The sequence below is a fragment of the Filicampus tigris genome, chromosome 11 (assembly GCF_054856515.1).
Source record: "Filicampus tigris isolate MCC_2025a chromosome 11, RoL_Ftig_1.0, whole genome shotgun sequence".
NCBI lineage: Eukaryota > Metazoa > Chordata > Actinopteri > Syngnathiformes > Syngnathidae > Filicampus > Filicampus tigris.
The window spans coordinates 19,250,442-19,270,316 of NC_141227.1; the positions used below are offsets into that span (position 1 = coordinate 19,250,442).

Sequence of the window (19,875 nt, forward strand, 5' to 3'; positions counted from 1 at the left end):
ACAATTGCAAGATGTAACAGGCATAATCAAATAATGGTACTTCCTATTGGCAAGTACTCAAATGTTTACTTGTACTTGGTCACTGTTGATTAGTGTTTATGCTTGAGAGAAAATTATTTTGTTGCCCGTCCATCCACAATATGTGCTTAGGCATTAGTGCCAGTATTGTCATTATCCTTCGCATTTATTTGTTCATGCCAAATGGCAGCGGCTGCCTTTCTACCCATTTAAAAAAAAGAGCTAATTACTCAAAAGTTCTCCGCTCTCCTTACGCAGCCATATGGTTCAAGATCATCCGGTAAAGAATGCATAATGGAATAGAATGCGTCTGTTGGAGATGTCCCGTCATCCGACGTACGGGCGGCTGAAAAAAAAACACGCCTGCAGAGATGTTTACAATTTATGTGCCTAATAGCGACCACTGGGTCATTTGTTCTGCGTGCCCCGGGGCAGTGCTATTGAACCCGCTGACGTGCGTGCCCCGCATTTCACTCAGACTGTGCCTGCGAGATGGTCATTAGGAGGTGAGGTTGTTTTAAAGAAAAGAAAAAAAAAAAAAAATCAAAAATAAAAAAAGATGGCCAATTAACAGGAATCCACCTGAAAAGCAGCTTTGCTTTGAGACTGCAGCGATACAACGCAGACTGGAGCACACTGGAGAACAGGACATGAAAGAAGAGCTATTCTAAGAATATCTATATTTTCAAGTACACACAAAAACAGAAACGTGTGCTTGCAGGCTATTATTTTCAGTGGCTATTATGCAAAAAGAAAACACCGGCACTGCACAAATCCTTTAAAAGCACCATCATTCGGTACAATGGGCGACGCTGGCTCGCGCTGTTGGAGATGACGCAGACCTCGTGGAACTTGTGGTTATTGGCAGTGTGTGAAAAGCAGAATTTACAAAAGAAAAAAAAAAACACCAGTCAATGGACATAACATGTAAAAAAAAATAAAAAAAAAAAAACATACAGGTGGAGCAAACAAATGTACCGGTATTCACTCTTTGACTGGCCGTTACTGACATATGGTGTTGCCACACTAGATTGTGGTTTAATTAATTAATTGGCGGAGAATCGAGTCAAGCGGCGTACCCCATTACGTCAAGACGAGGTGCCAAGCAGTGCCTCTATTCTGCCGCGCAAACATGATTGTGAAGGTTATTATTTTCGCCGTCAAAGACCCAACTATTATCATCACGCTAAGCTTTAATCGTATTGAAGAGTCGGGGGCGGGGGGGGGGGGTGCGCCGCTCAGGAGGCGAAGTGAAGGAGCTAAATTACCGCAGGCGATAAAGTCGAAGGAATTTCTGTTCCTTTTGAGCAATTTCACACAATGTGAGGGATTTGACATGAATCAAACCGGTGGCAAAGAAAAAGCGTTGGGCAACTATGACAACCAAGCTCATACTTTGGAAACCAAAATCGACGGCTAATACTGACGACAAACGAAGATCCAAAGTATGGCGACAACTCTCATAGTAAGTGTGTTATAAAGCCTTTGACTAATTCTTTACATTTAGAACAGGGGTGGCCAACCACTCAAAGGCAAAGAGCAACAATTTTGAGCCACAGCATACATACTTGGTACCTTGAATTGTCGAATGTAATCCGTTCCATCACCACGTTCAAACCAGCTATCCACACACACACACACGGTATTGCTCACTTTGTTTAAAACAGAAATTTTTCCCTCACAATCCTATTATGGGCCAAAATTACATTTTCAGACAAACCTGCTGTAGCAATATCAAAATCTCATGGTTTGGTTTTATCGCAGTATTGATGTCACAGTACTATATTTATTGCAATATTATGTGAAAGCTCACATACCCTAAAAAACTGTTGGATTAAAAAACACAATGTTGGTTCAAAAGTGGACTGATCCTCTGACTGGGTCAATTTGACCCATCGTGTTGTTTTGTACAAAACTACCCCCCCAAAATTGGGCTGTTTTGTACAAATCTATGCATTTTTTTAGGGGTTGTTTTCTGCAAAAACAAACCAAGTAATAGAACGGTCCATTTTTGACCCCAAATTATGTTATTTTTAACCCAACTGTTTTTAGAGTGCAACACTGCATTAAGGCTCACTGTATTGCTGGAAAGTTCACGGTACACGGTCCGGTCACTAATTTGACTGTCATATTTCTTATTTTTAGCATTTGTCTACTGACAAGTCAGAAACACTGAATAATGGCAACAGGTATAGAAAAATCCAAGTAACAATAAATAATATAATCACCTTGTTTCACTGACGGACTGACGGAGCGTCACTGACGGAATGCCCACCTCTAAAAATAAGCCTACACTTTAGGATGAAGTATTTCCTGTGACTCTTAAGATGTGTATACATTCCGGTGTCATCTCCTAAACTCACTGCATCGACTCACTCAAGTGGACTCTTCAAGAGTTTCTCAGTGCAGCAAAAGGGCTCCTTTAAGCCGAACTGTTAAGTTGAGTCAAAGCCCGCAACCTTCACTGCCTGCCTGCCCTCCCGCCTGACTGACTTAGGATCTGCTGGCCGTGGAGTGATGAGAACACAGCCGAGGGGAAAAGATTCATTTCACCCACACCTTCCCGACTGCGCGAAAGGCTTTCAGTTTCATGGTCCACCACTTACATTTCACCCAGAATGCACACAGGAGAAGGCACAACTCAAATGTCACAGTTATTTATTTATTTTTTTTAATTTTTGTTGCAGCCTCTCAGCATTCAGTTACGTCTTAGTGTCACAGGTTAAACAGCATATGATCTAGACAATAATTTGTGTGTATTTTGTAGCATATTTTTGTATGTATTTGTATACATTCTTTTTTTTGGGGGGGGATTGTGGGTGATTTGGTTATTTTAGTGTATATACCACCATTCTTTATGCTGTGATGTGGCGGAGAGGTTTTAATGCACAACGTGCCTTGGCTCAATAAAAGATCGGTAAACACTTAAGGGTAACTTTCAAGAGCCGTGTCCTTGAGTCTGAAAAGCTTTTCACGCCGCTATCAAAGACACCTTTTTCCTGTCTTTTCGATCCAACACTGTCGATCCATTTCATGTTGCAGTCAATTGTGAGTGGTCGCAGACGTCCCCATGTAAAAAAAACGTCTTAATGAAAGAAGCCGTAACATTAACTAACGGGCACATGAATTTCCCCTCTTTTGTGAGTTCCGTCTAAGAGGCGCAGGCGAACAAAACGCTCGATAGTTGTGTTGTAGCAATCTGCTATGGGGCATATTCGCCTGTGTACTCAAAGGAAAAATAAACCCAAACATATTTTTTTAAGAATATGTTCCCAGCAGGCCCACTAATTGAAACACGGCATTCCGATTAATATTGCTTTTGTGGAATATGAGTTAAGCAGCAAAATCCACCCGCTTTTAGCTATCTCAGGGGCGGCCATTTTGTCACTTCTGTCGACTGAAAATGACATCACAACAGCTCAGGGCTCAGCTTCAGAAAACAGGTGAGCCGTGATTGGTTGTTACCTGAGCCCTGAGAAACTGTGATGTCATTTTCAGTCGACAGAAGTGAAAAAATGGCCGCCCCAAGAGATGGCTAAAAACGGGTAGATTAACTCTTATTCCACAAACACAATATTATCAGAATGCCTTGTTTCAACTAGTGGGCCTGCATAGAACATATTCTTGAAAAAAATATATGTTTGGGTTGACTTCCTGTTTAAGTCAGAAAAGACTCACTGGTGCGCAAACTCTCCCATCCCTGCGTGAAATGTACGCACTCTGGGTGGAGCGACCTTGAAATGAGGGCGTACCCCGACAAGATGCACGCATTCTTCCAGAGATTTCAGCATCTTTTCTCTTCCTCAAACCGGAGGCTGTAATAAGGTCTAGCGCCTCTTGAAGGTGAAACATCACAGTGCGTGTTTTGAGTCATTTCACAGCCACTGACGGCAGGTGATGACTGTCACAGGCCGACTCGGCTGATTCGTGCTGACGAGAGAGCGTGCGGGGGGGGGCACACCTGGCCCATATATAGTACGTTCACCAACTCCCCGTGCATGTGTACCTACCATTAAGTTATATCGTTAATTGGTGGAAGAAAATGATCAGTGTAAGCAGAAGCTTATTTGTTTACATCTCTCTCTCAATAAATTATCAATGCAATTGCATTAACGACTATGCACAAACCTCACTAAAATCAACGCATGGCATTTGCAGAAATGAATATTAATGCTTCAAAATCAATCACAAAATTATTCAAATATTTACTGAACAATGCACATTGCACAAACATACACATGGGTTTTTATTTTTTTTAAGTAAAAGCAGCGCCCCAAACATTTTTAGTGCCACCTAAATAAAAACATCCATCCATATTCATCTATACCGCATTATCCTCACGAGGATCGCGGGGGGTGCTGGACCCCATCCCAGATGTCCTGGGGCAGTAGGCGGGGTACACCCTGAACTAGTTGCCAGCCAATCACAGGGCATCAATAAAATCAAATGATTAAAAAATAGCACTCACCATTGGCTACGCATCGAGGAGTCGAGGCCATTTGGCATAGTCCAACAAACGGGTGGATGGATTATGACAGTAACCACATAGTGCACAATCATGAAGTCTGTAATTCTATCATGGATAAAGTTGTCGTTAGCTCACAGTTATCGTCTGCCATTGTTCCTCGCCGGGTTAGCCTCACTCGATCTGTTCGCTTCTCCTGCCCATGAGTAAGCAGTGACAGGCACCGGCAGAAAAGCCCCACGTCTGTGGTGTGCCGTCAAACATGGATCACAATAATCTACCATGTATTTTTGCTCATTTCCAATGCGTTTGAAAAATGTGAGCCATGATTTTTATTTCATTTTTTTGTAAATATCCATAATCGGTTTTCCGGGCGTGATTAGGTAGCGTTCTGTGACATCCGTAACAATTGATAGCTCTGCTAAGAAGACGCATTTTTGCCAAGCTTTTCGGTTGAATTCCAAATGGACTTCAGAGGTTCTGCTTTACATATTTCCACGCCGCTTCACGCTGGAGCGGCGCGCACACAGGCCACACAATTGCAAATTGTAGAACAATACTTGTGACTTTTCGGCCAACAAAACAAGATGGAGACCAAGACGAAGCCGAGTCAAAGATGATGTTAGTGTTTGTGGCACTCTCGAGTTAGTCAAGGCACATTTGGACTAGGTGAGTCTCGCGTTTCTCCCGGGCGTGTGTGTGCTTGTCTGCAGCCGACTTTCATTATCCACTCACAGACGCCCCCCCCCCCCCACCCCCCACCCCCATCCCGCCACCGCACTAGCAGATCTAGCCCCATCTCAGCATCAGTCACGCGCTCTTCAGGGGTAGGCAGAGACATTCCTCATGATCTCCAGCTTAGGCAATCAGAAAAGGGAGATCCATCAAAAGGGAGCACACGTGCGACGGGGTTTTAGCCCCGTAATGCTTTCCAAATCATTCCATTAGTGCAAAGAGACGAGAAAAAGTGGCCACGGATGAGGCGAGGATGGTGAGGTGCATCAAGAAAAGTGACAAACCAAAAAAAAAAGGCTCATTGATTTTGTTTTCTTTGGTTTTAAAAAGTGATCATTTAGTGCAGCCAAGCGTGACAGCTGTTTTTAGAGCCCCTGAATGAAGACACAATATAATAAAAAGACCACCTTGAGGGCTGGAGCCTAACGGTCCATTTTTTCATATTTTCTAAGATGGGTAGGAAAATAAAGCCATCTATAAGTGTCTTTAAACGCTTTTTTTTTTTTTAGCTTGGTCTCACTTATGTTCTGTGGCTGCTATGCTAAATCTGGCATAGGATAGCTTCAATACATGCATCAAATAATGTACTGTTCAAGACTATCAAAGCACTTTGAAGCCAAATGCGCTGCAAGAAGCAATAAGTTTATCCCAGTTATTTTCTGGGGCTGCTTTGCTACATCTGGCACAGGCTGTCTGAAACTATCAAGCCGTCCCAGAGCCGAAAGTGCTGCCTAGCATCAGAAATATTGGTGTCTATTACATTATGGGGCTTCTTTGCTACATCCTGCAGTGTCTTGAATTCTGTCCAGAGAACAATGAAATTTTCAAACTATCCAGGCAGGTTTGAACCGAAAGGATCGGGAATTGTGGGAGGAATGGTATGGAAATGACGATTGTTGATTTTTTTTTTGTTTTTTGTTTTGTTTTTCCGGGAGGGGGGGGGGGGGGGGGTTATTATGGTTTTAGAAGTGACTGTGCTGGCCATTGAGCTCCTGAATGAAGACACCACAGAAGATTACCACCCCCAGGGCAGGAGCCCAATGGAGCAAAGTAAAAGTCACATTTTGTTGTTCATATTTTCAAAGGCATGTAGGAACATAAAGCCTCCTATATGTGTCTTGAAACAACCATTGCAGCCAAACTCATTAATTTCAAGAGTCACTACTTTGTGACAGCGCCAAGATGCCAAGTCGCAGCTAATTGCCTGTGACGGATTCTTTTCTTTCTTCTTTTTTATTATTATTTTTATTACAACGTCCTACCCGAGTGATCGTCAGCCAATAATCCTTTGTACACGGCGCGTTTAAAACGTATGACGCTCATATTTATTTAGATATGTTAAATAATGGCACTGGCACTTTCACACTTCATAAAGTTTAAGAGATGACAGTGAGTCGCTCTTTTAGTGGAAGCATTAACAATGGATGACACTGTGGGCAGGCAGTAAAGTTGCACAGCTTTTTTGCCAACGTTAGGCCCTAAACATACGCACACATGTATAAAAAGTCCAACCTCTGGCATGGGGTGCTAAAGAATGCAGTACTTTAGAATTACTTCATTTGGACGGTAGGTACACTGAACCTCTTTGGAGGATTAGGCAAGTGAGAGTCATGTTTCCTTAAAGAAATTGTCTCCCATTTTTGGGGCGTGAGGGAGTGAGAATACTTTTAAAAAGTGTGTTTTATTAAGTTTTATGTGTTTGAAGTGTGTGGGATGGGTAAAACCATTTTAAACAAATGTCGGATATTATTACCTATTGCGGTGGGGTCTGGAATGTATTCTCCGTGATAAACGAGGTGTTCACTGTACTTAGAATGCAGTGTTTTGTTTTGTTTATTTTTTGTTCAATACTATTTCAAAGAGAAAGTTGAAGGCCTCTATGGCCTTTAGCGGGGAAAAAAATGAATCTCTTCATGCTGCTGCCACTGCTGTTATTTAGACAAGGATGAGTTCTAATCTGTCAGAGCAGAAAGGGCTAAAACTCTTTTTTTTTTTTTTTTCCCCCACGCAGGGATCAATAATGCAACACTTGGCCTTGAAGGTTCAATACGGAGGATTTGTATAACATAATGGTTTTAAAATCATGTTCTTTAAGTTTCCCCTGTGGGTTTGAAAATGTATCAGTGTTTTTCTCTAACAGTGATGAGCATATTATCATATCCACAAGTGAATTCTGCCAATTGTGTGGAATTGATTGGTGATTAAATGATTATCCATCTTTCCATCAATCAGAGAGCTAGTTGGATTGAGGCATTTATTTTTCAACAATCTATTAGCTACACACTGAGCAATCAATCTACATAGTAAGCAGGCCGGCGATCAAGCTAGCAATTTACATACAAGGATCAGCTAGTTAAGTCATCGAGCAATCTCAAAAGCATTGGCGCGATAGCATTTTCGTCATCTAAAAAAAAAAACAGAACACTGAGCCACTTGAGACAAATCTGTGTTTGTAAGAATACCTGACCTTATACTGCTGTTTACAAGAAACAGATAAGGACTGAAATCATTTCCCGACTGCAGAGAATTAGCCAACAAAAATGACGGGTCACGGCAGAAATAAAGTCTATAAAAAAAATAATAATAATCTTGTGGGTGATAAGGTTTGAACATGAATGCAACTTTTCTGTTTGTACTTTTCTTACGATGTTATCAGAGAGAGGCAATACATTCTCCTTAACTTCAAAGAAAACTCGCTTTGATTGTTTAACTATGATGCAACGCAGACTACAGCCCCCAAAATAATTATATTATTAAGCTAATATATCTGAAAGCACCCATTAGTGGGGTAAAACACTGCAAGATTCCGAATCAATCTGATATTAAGCATGATGAAATGGCTTGAATCTGAATTAGTAGTGTTTTTTGTGGTTCCCCCTCCCTTTGGATTACAAATTAACTAAAGCCCAGGACACAATTTGAGCACATTCTATTGGTGAATTTTTCAACACGATTTGGCCCATTCTTTGTCATAAAGAAGGAAAACCCACAAGGTCGGTTCAGTTCAAGCTACTGTTTGTTTTAAGTCACTCTGGCTTTTAAAGCGTAGTGGACGCATGCCACTGCATCATTAAAAAGAATCCATTTGAGCTAAATGCTCATGTCATCTCATTCATTAGCCTCCTCCTTCCCCCTCAAAAAAAATTATACACTCAGTTTAATTACTATGAGTTTCTGGTAGCCCTGTAATACTTTTTTAAAAGGGTTGGGGAGCGTTGGTCCGACTAACTCATCAGGTTGTAAAGTGCATTATTTCTGGCAATGAAAACCATGCAAGGACAAATTATGGTCTGTATGAAGAAGTGATCTCAAAGGCAGATACAGTATTTAAAGGTCCAATCAAATTAAAACGTTTTAGTGTTTTGAGTGCAAATGTGTATCGACTTCTGCAACTCAATCATAAGCAGACGCAACTAGCGGGATCCACGGAAACCGGCAAAGCCGAATTCCAAAAATATTTGCCAACTGAATACCCGAAAGCTTGATGAAGACTGAACTTTTAATATTTCAATGTTCGGCACATCCAGATCTACATACACGGGAGTTTCTGGTGGGAACTCAGTGCATCTTTCTTTTTCATCAGGAAGGGCACTTCAAATTGGATTCATTTAAACAACGCAAAGTTCAGATACAAGATGTTTTTTCTTTAACTACTGCATTTCATTTTTTAGCAAATTCATAGTGACTGGCAACGCCAAACAAGTTACTTGTCACCCATAAAACAAAGCTCTGACAAAAGGCTGTTTGAACTTAATATTTGGTTTGATACAGTATGTTTGTGTGGATTCTCAGTCATCCAGGCAACGGGACTTTTCAAGTCTGTTGACGATGTTTCACCTTCAATCCAAAAGGTTTCTTTAATTCAACGTTTAGGTGTGGAATGTCCCTATTTACATGTCGGTGGGTTTACTCTGAGTGGTCGCTATAGTGGTCGCTATGTGACATAGTGCCTGTTCAAAAGCAGCAAACATCTGCGGCTGGCCTTGGGTTCAGAGTCAGTGGTAGCCACAAAGTTTAGAACTGAAGAGGGATTAAAGGTGAAACACTTCCACCAAAAAAGGCCAGTTGCCTCGACTCAACCTTTGTGGATTTTGTTATTTAGTAAATCCTGACATCAGTGCTTTGATCTTTTTATCAGCAGGGGGCACATCTTGTGGGATCCAGAGTCCGAAGCTGAGACGAAGGCTTTTTGATCTCCAAATATTTCAACACCCTGACCTATGATGGATTTGTTTTAGTTGAACTTTTGCTGCTGCTTCTAAGCAAATTGCGACCTGGAGATTTTGCTACTGCTCAATGCATTTTATCAGCAAGATGCGGGCTAGATGGCCTTCCACAAAATCCCCAAATATTTACCGGCAGCAGTATGCAAGCTACTTGTCCTTTTAATATTTCCATCATCGTTGCCTGAGCTGAATTTGCTTTTGCTGCTCAGTGCCTCATTCTTATAAGCAGGGGAACATATCCAAAACCCCAAAAGATATATTTGTCACCAATGACAGAAAGTTCATATGAAGGTTGTCTATCTTTCAGATAATAAGCAAATCTTGACCTAGATTGAATAGGATTTAGCGTATTTTATTAACTAAAAGCGAAGAATATGAAAATTATCCTTGCATTCTTCAAGTTTTCTGTGGAAAAAATGTTGGCCGGCCCTTGGTTTTGACATTTTTATCTTGTATAACACAACTGTGTCCACCTACAAAAAATGTTTGCATACATACAGCTAATTACTTGATGAGGCTACGCAACTTTAACAAGATATTGAGTAGCAATTCTGGGAAGAATGAGTATTTCCACATCATGCTGTCAATCAAATGTATCTATGGTATCATTTATTAATTTAAATCAAGCTTTCAGGTGGTGAAATGCAGTCAGAAAGCTAAAGAGCACTGCTAACGGCTCATGTTGGAAATGGGTAATTTGGCAATTGATCCATCAAAGCGTTTGACGGCTTATTTCTTTTGAATGCGCTAATGACCTGTCATCATGAACATTCATATTTCACTGGCATTGCTTCGCCATTCCGAGTGAAGCAAAAAAGAAGTAGTGGCGGTGGGGAAAATGAAATTAGTCCAAGTAGAGTTATGAAACACTAAATACATTGCATATTAACGCCAAGATTCCATTCAGACCAAAACTGTTTAAAGAAGTTACTGCCGTGAGTTACAGTAATTCATCAGCACAATTCATCATGTGTCACTGCGCCACCTGGCGGCAACACAAAATGGCCAAAAATGACAAGCGTTACGTATTATCCTGTTTCTTACTGTATATGGTGATGTGCGAGTGTTGTGTGGCAAAGATTTTACTCCAAATGTGCCATCATTCCATTCCAACTCCATGAAAAAAAAAAAAAAAAAAACCTGTTTGTTATGTGTTTTTCATGAAGAAAAATATGTACGGTATAACATAAAGAGAATGTACCGGTTACTTTCCACTGTCACGCGGTTTCCAGTTGACTACCGTTAAACTGTCCCAGTAAAGAATTGACTTCTTTTTGGATCGCTACTTTGTTTACTGAATCGCTGCTAGCTCCCAAGCTGTGATTCCCTCCAGCCTCTTAAGCTGCCACAGTATAGCACAGCAACCATCCAGCGTCAATTTATACCAAAACAGCCAAGCTCCTGGTGGCCCCTCGCTCAGTCTATTCAACAACTTGTTTAATCCAACACTGCAGTCCCCAAATGCAAGTACTAGCACCCAAGTGACAGACAGAAGAACCTGCCATCACTAATCGGCAAACACTGTTCGGACATGGAATTGCAGCTTCTACTACTGCAATTTTTTTTTTTTTTAATTCACACACATGAAGTGGCATGGTGGCAAAGATTGAGATTCACCATCAAACTGTGATTAGAAAATTAATATTGTAATGGTGGTATTCCAAAGTGGGCTGAGCCTTTGTTGCTTGGCCAAGCAGCACAAAAACTGTAACAAAAACCCACCTCCAAAAAGACAGAGCTTACTGCAGAACTGTATAGCCGCAACCCAGTTCTTTTTAATCATTATTCCAGACCGCTAAAATTGGCCGATTAGAGATTGTCATGGCAACAACAGAGACGCCGTTGTCCCGAGAGCATGCCGGTGCAGCATCAACGTAATCAACAACCTTTAAGTAACGCCATTATCTCAATTGAGGGTGTTGAAATACGCTGAGAATTATAAATGCAGTCTGATAGGAGTCTCACAGCAACGCGGCGTTCTCCGTTACAAGTGTGCTCGAATGCGTTTAGGCCCAGGCACGAGATGATGAAACACTTTTTGGAGGGTTTGTCTTAAATAGCAACAACAGGCGGGCGCTGTCAGTCAAGACTCTACAGGGAGAGATTGTTTTGCTCCCACTTTGGAATGCAACTTCATGATGATGAAGTATTTTTTGTAAGCCTCGACCTAACTGCAGACAAGACAACTTAACAGCGAGCACGCGGGAGATAAACTTAAAAAACAAGGGCGCTTTGTTCGCTGTGGTTTAAAGCTCTCAATGTTCTTGAAGTCCCTTGTTGTCTCAAAACTAATGAGCACTTATGTACTAAATTATTGATACATGTTGCGTTGCGGGTCCCTGACTGTTTTATGAAAGCATTTTGTCCGTCCGCGAAAATGAAATTAAAGATCAGCGACTCCTTATTGAAGATGTGAGTCTTTCCGCCCGGGGGGGAAAAAAAAAAAAAAAAAAAAAAAAAATCAAATAAGAGCATCAGTGCTTTTGTCGCAACAGGATTTATTCGCCAATAACAAATATAGCAAAAATGTAGTTTGCTGTTAAGATGATAGTGGTGTCATAAGGCAAACATAAAAATAATAATAATAATAATAATAATAATAATAATAATAATAATAATAATAATAATAATAATAATAATAATGAAATGGCCATATGTCATAAAAGTTGCATTGAGGTTGCTCCCTTACCTTGAATGAAGATCCGCCTCCTTTCACGAGGCAAGATTTTATGGAGATGTTCTTTGCGTCAGCCATACTTTTTTTTTTTTTTTTTCATCCTCCAAACATGGCGGGTTGAGTTGATGCCAAAAGCTCAACTTTGCTGTCATCTGACCACATGTCTTTCTCTGGAGCCTTCCCTCGATCATGCATGTATATGTATATTCAGGAGCAAACGCAATGTGATCCAGTATAAGTGCTTTCTTCAGCAAAGGGACCTTGTAGGTTCTGCAAGATTAAAGTCAATGGTACAGTGTTACAAACTGCTTTCTGGGTGAATTGTCTTCAAATCGTTGACAAGTTCCTGCAGTGTCCTTAGGTGCGCCCTTACCTTTTCCACGATTGAAGTCAATTGAGGATCCTTTTGTGTGTGTTCCATTTCAGTTAATTGCTGTCAACTTGTAACCAAGCCTCTTTGCTTATGGTTTGGTTTCGTAACCCCATTCCAGCCTTGTGTTGAACTACAGTGCTGCACCTCACATTTCTTGATGGCGCTTACTTCTTGCCTGTGGTGTTAAAAAAGATTGCAAGGTAAGAAATGGATTCCTAGAACAGGTGTGCTTTAAACGCTTGAGTTGATAGCAGGAGTATTGGTCATTGGTTGATTGCGCACAGCTGTGTGCTACATGGGCACAATCCAATCTGTAGGTGACAGAATTCTGAGAGTCGCATGGGATAAAACATTTATTTCACTCCTAAGGAAAATGCACAAAATCCATCCAACGATCTATTTTCTATAGCACTCATTAAGGCCAATACATGAACTGAGTTCATAGTCTTAAATTAACTTAGCCCGCATGTTTCTTGGTATGTGGAAGGAAACCAGAGTACCTGTAGAGTACCAACAAGATTGTCCGACAGAGTTTTTAAATGACGGATTTCTTAACTGTGAGACAGTCAGAGGCAATTATTTATACTCATGTGATGGGCAATTTAGTGTCCTCAATTAGCCTAACAATGCTTTTTAGGACTGCAGCTATGGAATATTTTGGCTTTGGGATATCCTATTGAAAATTCTATGGAATAATTGGGTATTCTGATTTAAAAAAAAAAAACAATCTTGGCTATAAGTACTGATGACTATTTTAAAAATGTCCACTTAATAATGAATGTCAACTGGTTTTCATTTATAGATATTCAACATTTTATATTTAAATTTTAAGTGTGCCTTCTTACCGCGTTGGTTGGTGGCGTGTTCCTGTCATGCATAGTGTGAAAAATTGTTGCGGTTAACTTGACTACTTCTTCGTGGCCGTGTACACGTAACCAAGCTGGTACTCAGCCTTGAGCATTTTTTTTTTCTTTTTTTTTTTTTTTTAAATTGAGGTACCCGAATTACTGAATGTTTTTGGAAATGTGGGAGGAAGCAGGAGAACCAATCTACCATTATAACTTTAATACAGCATTGTGTTTTTTTTTTTTTTTCATAATTTCTATTGATATTGTGTCTAAAACAATAATCAATAAACAACCACAAAAACTCTAGCCTGCTCTTTTCTAAGTTAGCAAACTTGCAAATTCAGCAGCAGATCAACTAATTAGCCACTGTATATATCCTGCACTAATGATACTGGTAAATATTTACTCTACTTCTCATAGAAGAGACTCTGTCCATTACGGCTTACCAGACGGCTGTGGTATTTATTGACTGATGGGTACAAAATGTTGCCATGACCTCGGAGCTGAAGGAAGTCCATCGGATGCTTGAATTGTCACGGCCAAGCCTCCCCTGTAACCTCCGCAGGGGATGTCGGAACACCGAGCGCGCCGCATTACCGCCGCATGGGCTGAGACGGGAGGAACATTGGGGGCTAACTACGGCGACAAACACTCGCTGGACCTCATCTCTATTCAAGCTGGATGAACATGCTGCGCAATAAAAGGTGTATATCTTCATATGTAGTGTGCAGAAACATAAATGAGAAGTCTCCGGCCCTATTGCCAGCAGCGCAGGTGACCATTAAAGTCAGGTAAAATTACATTACGCGAGTGACTGTGGATGCGCTGCAAATTCAAAAAGCTTTTAAAACTTTTACATTATTACACTGACGCACGCCCGCTGGATAAAATAAAAACTAATGTCCTATTGATTTTGTGTCCAGTGTGATGTGTAGCTTCCAGTGAAACCCACCGCAGCGAGACAGCACATTCGTATGCATTGTGCAAGGCAAAAAGGTCATTATGTCATTGACGGGTCATTTTTTTTCTTAAATATAAAACAAACATACGGGTGCGCTTGCTTTGTTCTGCTCACTGACCAGAGTACATTAAATATCAAGGCTATTGATTTTACATCCAACAAGCGTCACGTTACACAATGTGCTGAGGATGTAAACGGTCACATTATACAGATGCCGCAGCGTGTTTACATAGTCGCCAGTAGATTGAGGTGAATGCAAACATGGAGATGTGAATAATAATTGATTCTTTGACAGTTAAGACTTTGATCAAATGTGTTGGATTATTGTTCATTAACAAATCCTGTTGTCTGAAGAAGGATATCATCAGGTCAACTATAAAACACCTTCTTGGTGGCTCAACTCCTCTGGACGGGCATGGAAACTAGAGTTCAATAGTTTTTTCACAGTTTGCCTTGAAATGTAACTGTGGAGGCATATATACATTGCACTTAGTTTACACAGCACTACTGGGTAGGACGCATGGACAAACGGTGGGACGGTGCAAGCTAGCAATGGTTGCTAAGTGATGGGACAGGAAACAGCCTGATGTCTTTTCCCACTGGTTCGGACAAAGTAGGCTGGAGGTCCATCCGAATCCAATGTCACGACAGATTCTAGAGGACTTTAGCTAAAGCTCCATGAAGATCGATTTGAGGTGTATTTGTTTGACAGCCTGTTTGCTAACCTATATTTAAAGCTATCATCTTTATTGGGAAAAATGTTAAAATGACATGTTTCTACCACTTTCACCAAATCTGGTACCGTACCATTAAAGTAGCGCAGAGCGCCCTCGATTTTTGTGTACATCAGTCTTGTGTCCCAGAGTTCGAGATACCACATAATTATTAATTAATATAATATATATCCATCCATTATCTACACCGCTTATCCTCACAAGGGTCGCGGGGAGTGCTGGAGCCTATCCCAGCAGTCTTCGGGAAGTAGGCGGGTGACACCCTAAATTGGTTGCCAGCCAATCGCAGAGCACAAACAAACATCTGCACTCACAATCACACGTAGGGACAATTTAGAGTGTCCAATTAACCTACCAAGCATGTTTTTGGAATGTGGGAGGAAACCGGAGTACCCGGAGTACCCGGAGAAAACCCACGCAGGTACGGGAAGAACATGCAAACTCCACACAGGGAGGTCGGGGCCGGGATCGAACCCACGACCTCTGAACTGTGAGGCGGACGTGTTAACCAGTCGGCCACCGTGCCGCCCAAATATAATATATATATATATTATATTATTATTAATCCACTTTCTCCTCTATGCTATTTTCACTGTTTTTGTCACTCTGAAATCACTCCACCAACATCTTTCCTATTGGATGAGCTGAGATAAGCCAAAGAGTCTTATTAACTTAGATACCCTTAACGTATCAAGGAGATGTACCAAAAGAGATTCGGACCTGGATCTCCTGAATGTAGGGTGGACACTATTCAACCAAGCCAACACTTTCCAATAAGCTACAAAATGTGTTTCCTTGCCATAAGGACCCCATTACTAAGCACCGTAATACTCAGGTGGTAGTAACTGAAAATAATGCAATAAACATGATAAATTGTGAAACTAAGCCAATTCTTTGCATCCTGTGAGCTTGGAGTGTACGAAAGCTCGTGCAAAAAACAAACCGAGGGAATCAAGCGCTCTTTTATGCAAGCGGCATTATTATCGCAGAAGCCGCATCTGTGACGGATGTGAACCGCCACCGGCAAAGGGGTGCAGTCCAATGACTGCTGCCAGACTACGCATACGTTTTTCCTCCTCCGACACTTAAACGCAAAGCCTCGAGCGAGGACCGGGCCAGGACGATGCCTCCCCCGTGGCCCCGGCCGGAGTTATTGAGCTACTCCTCCACGTAATATATCTGTTTAGGCAATATTTATTACGTTTAAGACTAAGGAAAGAGGATGATCCAGTCTCGTTCACTGCAAAAGAGGGAATGTCAGCAGTTACAGTACGACTTTAAAGACTGGTCTGCTCGGCTGATGTAGACAAACTGTTCGATTTAGCTGTGACGCAAATTGCCGGTCACTCAGTATTTGTGTTGGTTACTTAGCAGGATTAATGCAAAGATAACTGAACGCAGGGGTGGGATCAGTGGGCCTCCCTCAAGAGAACACAAGATGGCTGGCGCCTCCAGTCTATTAGTGGTGGAAGGAAGGATTTCAATACCAATACCACCCCTGGTATTGAAATTGATCGATAACAGTGAAGACCAGTTTATCAGGAGGGATACTGTATTTTCCAGACAGACCTGCGAAAGGAAAAATCCGCAAGCCTTTCTAACGCTTTATACCTGCTACATGCTATAAATAGGGATGTAACGATTCACTCAAGCCCGGATTCAATTAGATTTTTGATTTCCAGTTCCTGATTTTGATTCCGTTTTTAAAAAAAAATCTTTATTAACAAAATGAATCATTCATTTTATAATCCAAAGGTATTTTTATTTTAATGTTTTTGCATCTGCATTTTGTCCTTGTTACAAACAATAACTTTACAAAAACAATTGAAAATTAACTAGAAATTTTGACTCTTTAACTACACTTTTGTCATAGTGTTTTGTTAATGCCAGAACTAAACATGAACATAAATAAATGTACAAGACTGTTATCATTACAAATCCTTGTGATCAAAATTCCGATAGATACCTGTCTTTTTTTTTTTTACATCAATGCATATTTTAAGCTGCTTAAATCAATTTTCGATGAACCATTACATTCCTAGCTATAAACATACTCATACTTATCAAAACACGCTTCTTAAAGAATACGGTTAGTGTCTGCTATCAGTCAAACTCTTTTGACTCCGTTTTAACTCAAACTCATCTAACGGAAGTCCACTAGCTTAACATATATTGCAAAACACCATATACGGGCCGGCGGAAATTACGCTAATTTTAGACCTTCAAACAACTGCTATTTTTAAGCAGCAACACAGACAGACAGATCTTAAAACAACACTCGCAGGAATATATTCTCCACTCGGCGGGAACAACAAATATTAAAACAGCTTCCATTAGACCTCAGTGCTGTGCCAAAATGTGACACTACACAGAAGGCACGAGACTCTAAATTGAGACTTGACTGTATGAATAAAAACAAAATGGAAGCGCAAAGCGTGAACGCCATGGACTGGGAGCCAGCCAGTCACAGGTTAACTATGTAAAATTTGGAGTCTTCACTGAACTTGATACCAAGGATTTCTTGAGTTTGACGCTGAACATCAAGATTTCAGGTTCAATCGAATACTGCTTGGTGCCATGCCGATGCATACACTCAACGTCAAATATTTAGGGATATGCAAAAATTTGTGCTGATTCAAAATAGTATTGTTTGGCCTTGGACGCTCCTAGATTGCTCTTATGCGGTTTAAAAGATGCTTGACTTCCAAAATCTATGTTGCCATTTGCATTCTATTTCCCTGATTGACACCGCAGATGTACAAACACGGGTAATAAGGTTGCAGTGAGTGGAATGCATAGAGCCTGACAGGATCACGCTGATCCGACAATTTCCATATTGCGGATAGACGGTGCGTTCTAGGCAGTTGCTTGGCTCAGAGAATGTTTTCTTTCAAATCTCGGATTTGTATACAAAACAAAGCAAAAACGTTGCCATCGGCCGCCTGTCGGCTTTGGCTTGTCTAATGATATCGACCGGTAAGACGGCTTAAACATGTCCACTATTGATCTTGATCTTTTGCAGCTGATCAGGCCATTAAGTCGCGCGCCAAAAGTATCGTCAGATCTGACAAAACTGGCAACCAGTGCTTCGTTTGTCACAATTTGGCCTTTTTGCCTCGCGATCTGACGATAGCGTTTGTCCGTCTGCCGTCCTCTGATGCAACAACAAACCCCAGGGGCTGGTTTAATGGCTAGAAACTTTTGTTGGCGCTATCCGCTCTGCGTTCTTGCCTCACATCTCATCTGACACATTCCCCTGCACATCTCACTATCAAAACCGTAACAAAAGGGATTCAAAGCGATGGCGGTTAGACTACAAAAGTGGGTCAGCTGGCATTGATGAAACTGTGAGAGCAGAAAACAATCTCATCCCGATATCACTTTTGGCAGATCTACTCAATCCAGATCTATCTTTACCTCATTCATTCCCTCTTTAAAGAAGGAGGGTTTTTTTTTTTTTCTTGAGTTCAACCGGCAGTTCATGTCATGTACTCCACTAAAAACCAGCCATTTCAGTAGCAATGCTAGCTCTAACATAACACGTGTGTGTCCTGGCTGGTCCATCAGTAGGATTACAGTTAAAGTAGGTGAACCAAGGTCACCAGAAGCAACAACAGATCTGGCACTCTTCTTATGACAATTCATTGTGCAGTGAATATGAACAATTGTTACACTGTTCCTTTAATCGCCCTGTGGTCACAATTGTTTGAAATGGTTTCATTCATCAAGCTTCAAGCAGGATTCTTGTCACATTTTTGAAACAACAATAAGCATCGGAGAGCTCACTTGGAGTGCTGTGGATTTTCAATAAGCACAAGGAATCATTTTCAAATCCAGAAATAAAGAAGGAATGCATGACTGGAGTGATGGACAATATCTGAAGCACTGGTGGGTGGTAGCTACTTTTTAGACTTGGACCTCCAGTGGTTGATTTAAGTGAGCTAATCCACCTTTTAACACCACCACTATCACGGCACGTCAAAGATACTATACAAAAACGCAATATAACTATTCGAGGCAGTACATATGGAGTAAGATCGCTGTCAAAAAGGCATATGTGTGATTAACGATTCGTATCCGTAATAGTCATAATTTGTGAGTACAAATTAAAATTGTGAGGGTTTGAGTTCTTTTCTTCAGAGTACGAATCAAAATTGTGAGGGTTTGAATTTTTTTTCTTGTGAGTACGAATCAAACTTGTGAGGGTTTGAATTTTTTTTTCTTGTGAGTATGATTCAAAATTGTGAGGGTTTGACTTCTTTTCTTGACAGACAGAATCGGAAATCTGATTGGACAAAATAATCGAACATAAAAAACGACTGGAAACTGGGCAGCCAACACACACGCTATGAAATGAAGAATACATTCATACATTTGTATTCTTTCGAAAAAATATGAACACTGTAACAGAGACATTAATCTAACATTTATGTTAATTTACTAGATTTTTTTTTTTAAATGAATTCAGGCTGCTTCGCTTCACCATTTTGTTTTGGAAAGCATTCTAATAATGGCATATAATAACATTTATTGTGTTCCTGGGGCCAATATGATCTATTCAATGAGATGACAAAACATAAATTACTCTAATTACTCCAATCAACATGATTAAAAATAATGCTAATATGTAATTCTGCATCAAGTGTATTTCTCTGTTTACGTGTGCTGTGTCTCTTGAATATTCACAATATTCACCTGATGCCCTCTCCTTTTATACGATGCATGTGTTCCCAAGGATCTGATGTATAAACACGTGGAAACATCTTTGACACACATGTATGGGTTGATAACATATAGAGACACAGCCCCATTGCAGACCTATTGCATGTTTAATCATG

General features: G+C 40.7%; 1 protein-coding gene across 1 annotated transcript in view; it reads right to left on the bottom strand.

Moving 5' to 3' along the window:
- grid1a (glutamate receptor, ionotropic, delta 1a) overlaps positions 1-19,875 on the bottom strand; it is a 287,874-nt gene that overhangs the window by 239,537 nt on the left and 28,462 nt on the right. Inside the window, exons 2-3 of the mRNA XM_086045124.1 lie at positions 12,495-12,669; positions 12,134-12,391 (exon numbers count right to left, since the gene is read on the bottom strand). The gene's annotated coding sequence lies outside the window, so the exon portion shown is untranslated. The remainder of the gene's footprint in view (positions 1-12,133; positions 12,392-12,494; positions 12,670-19,875) is intronic.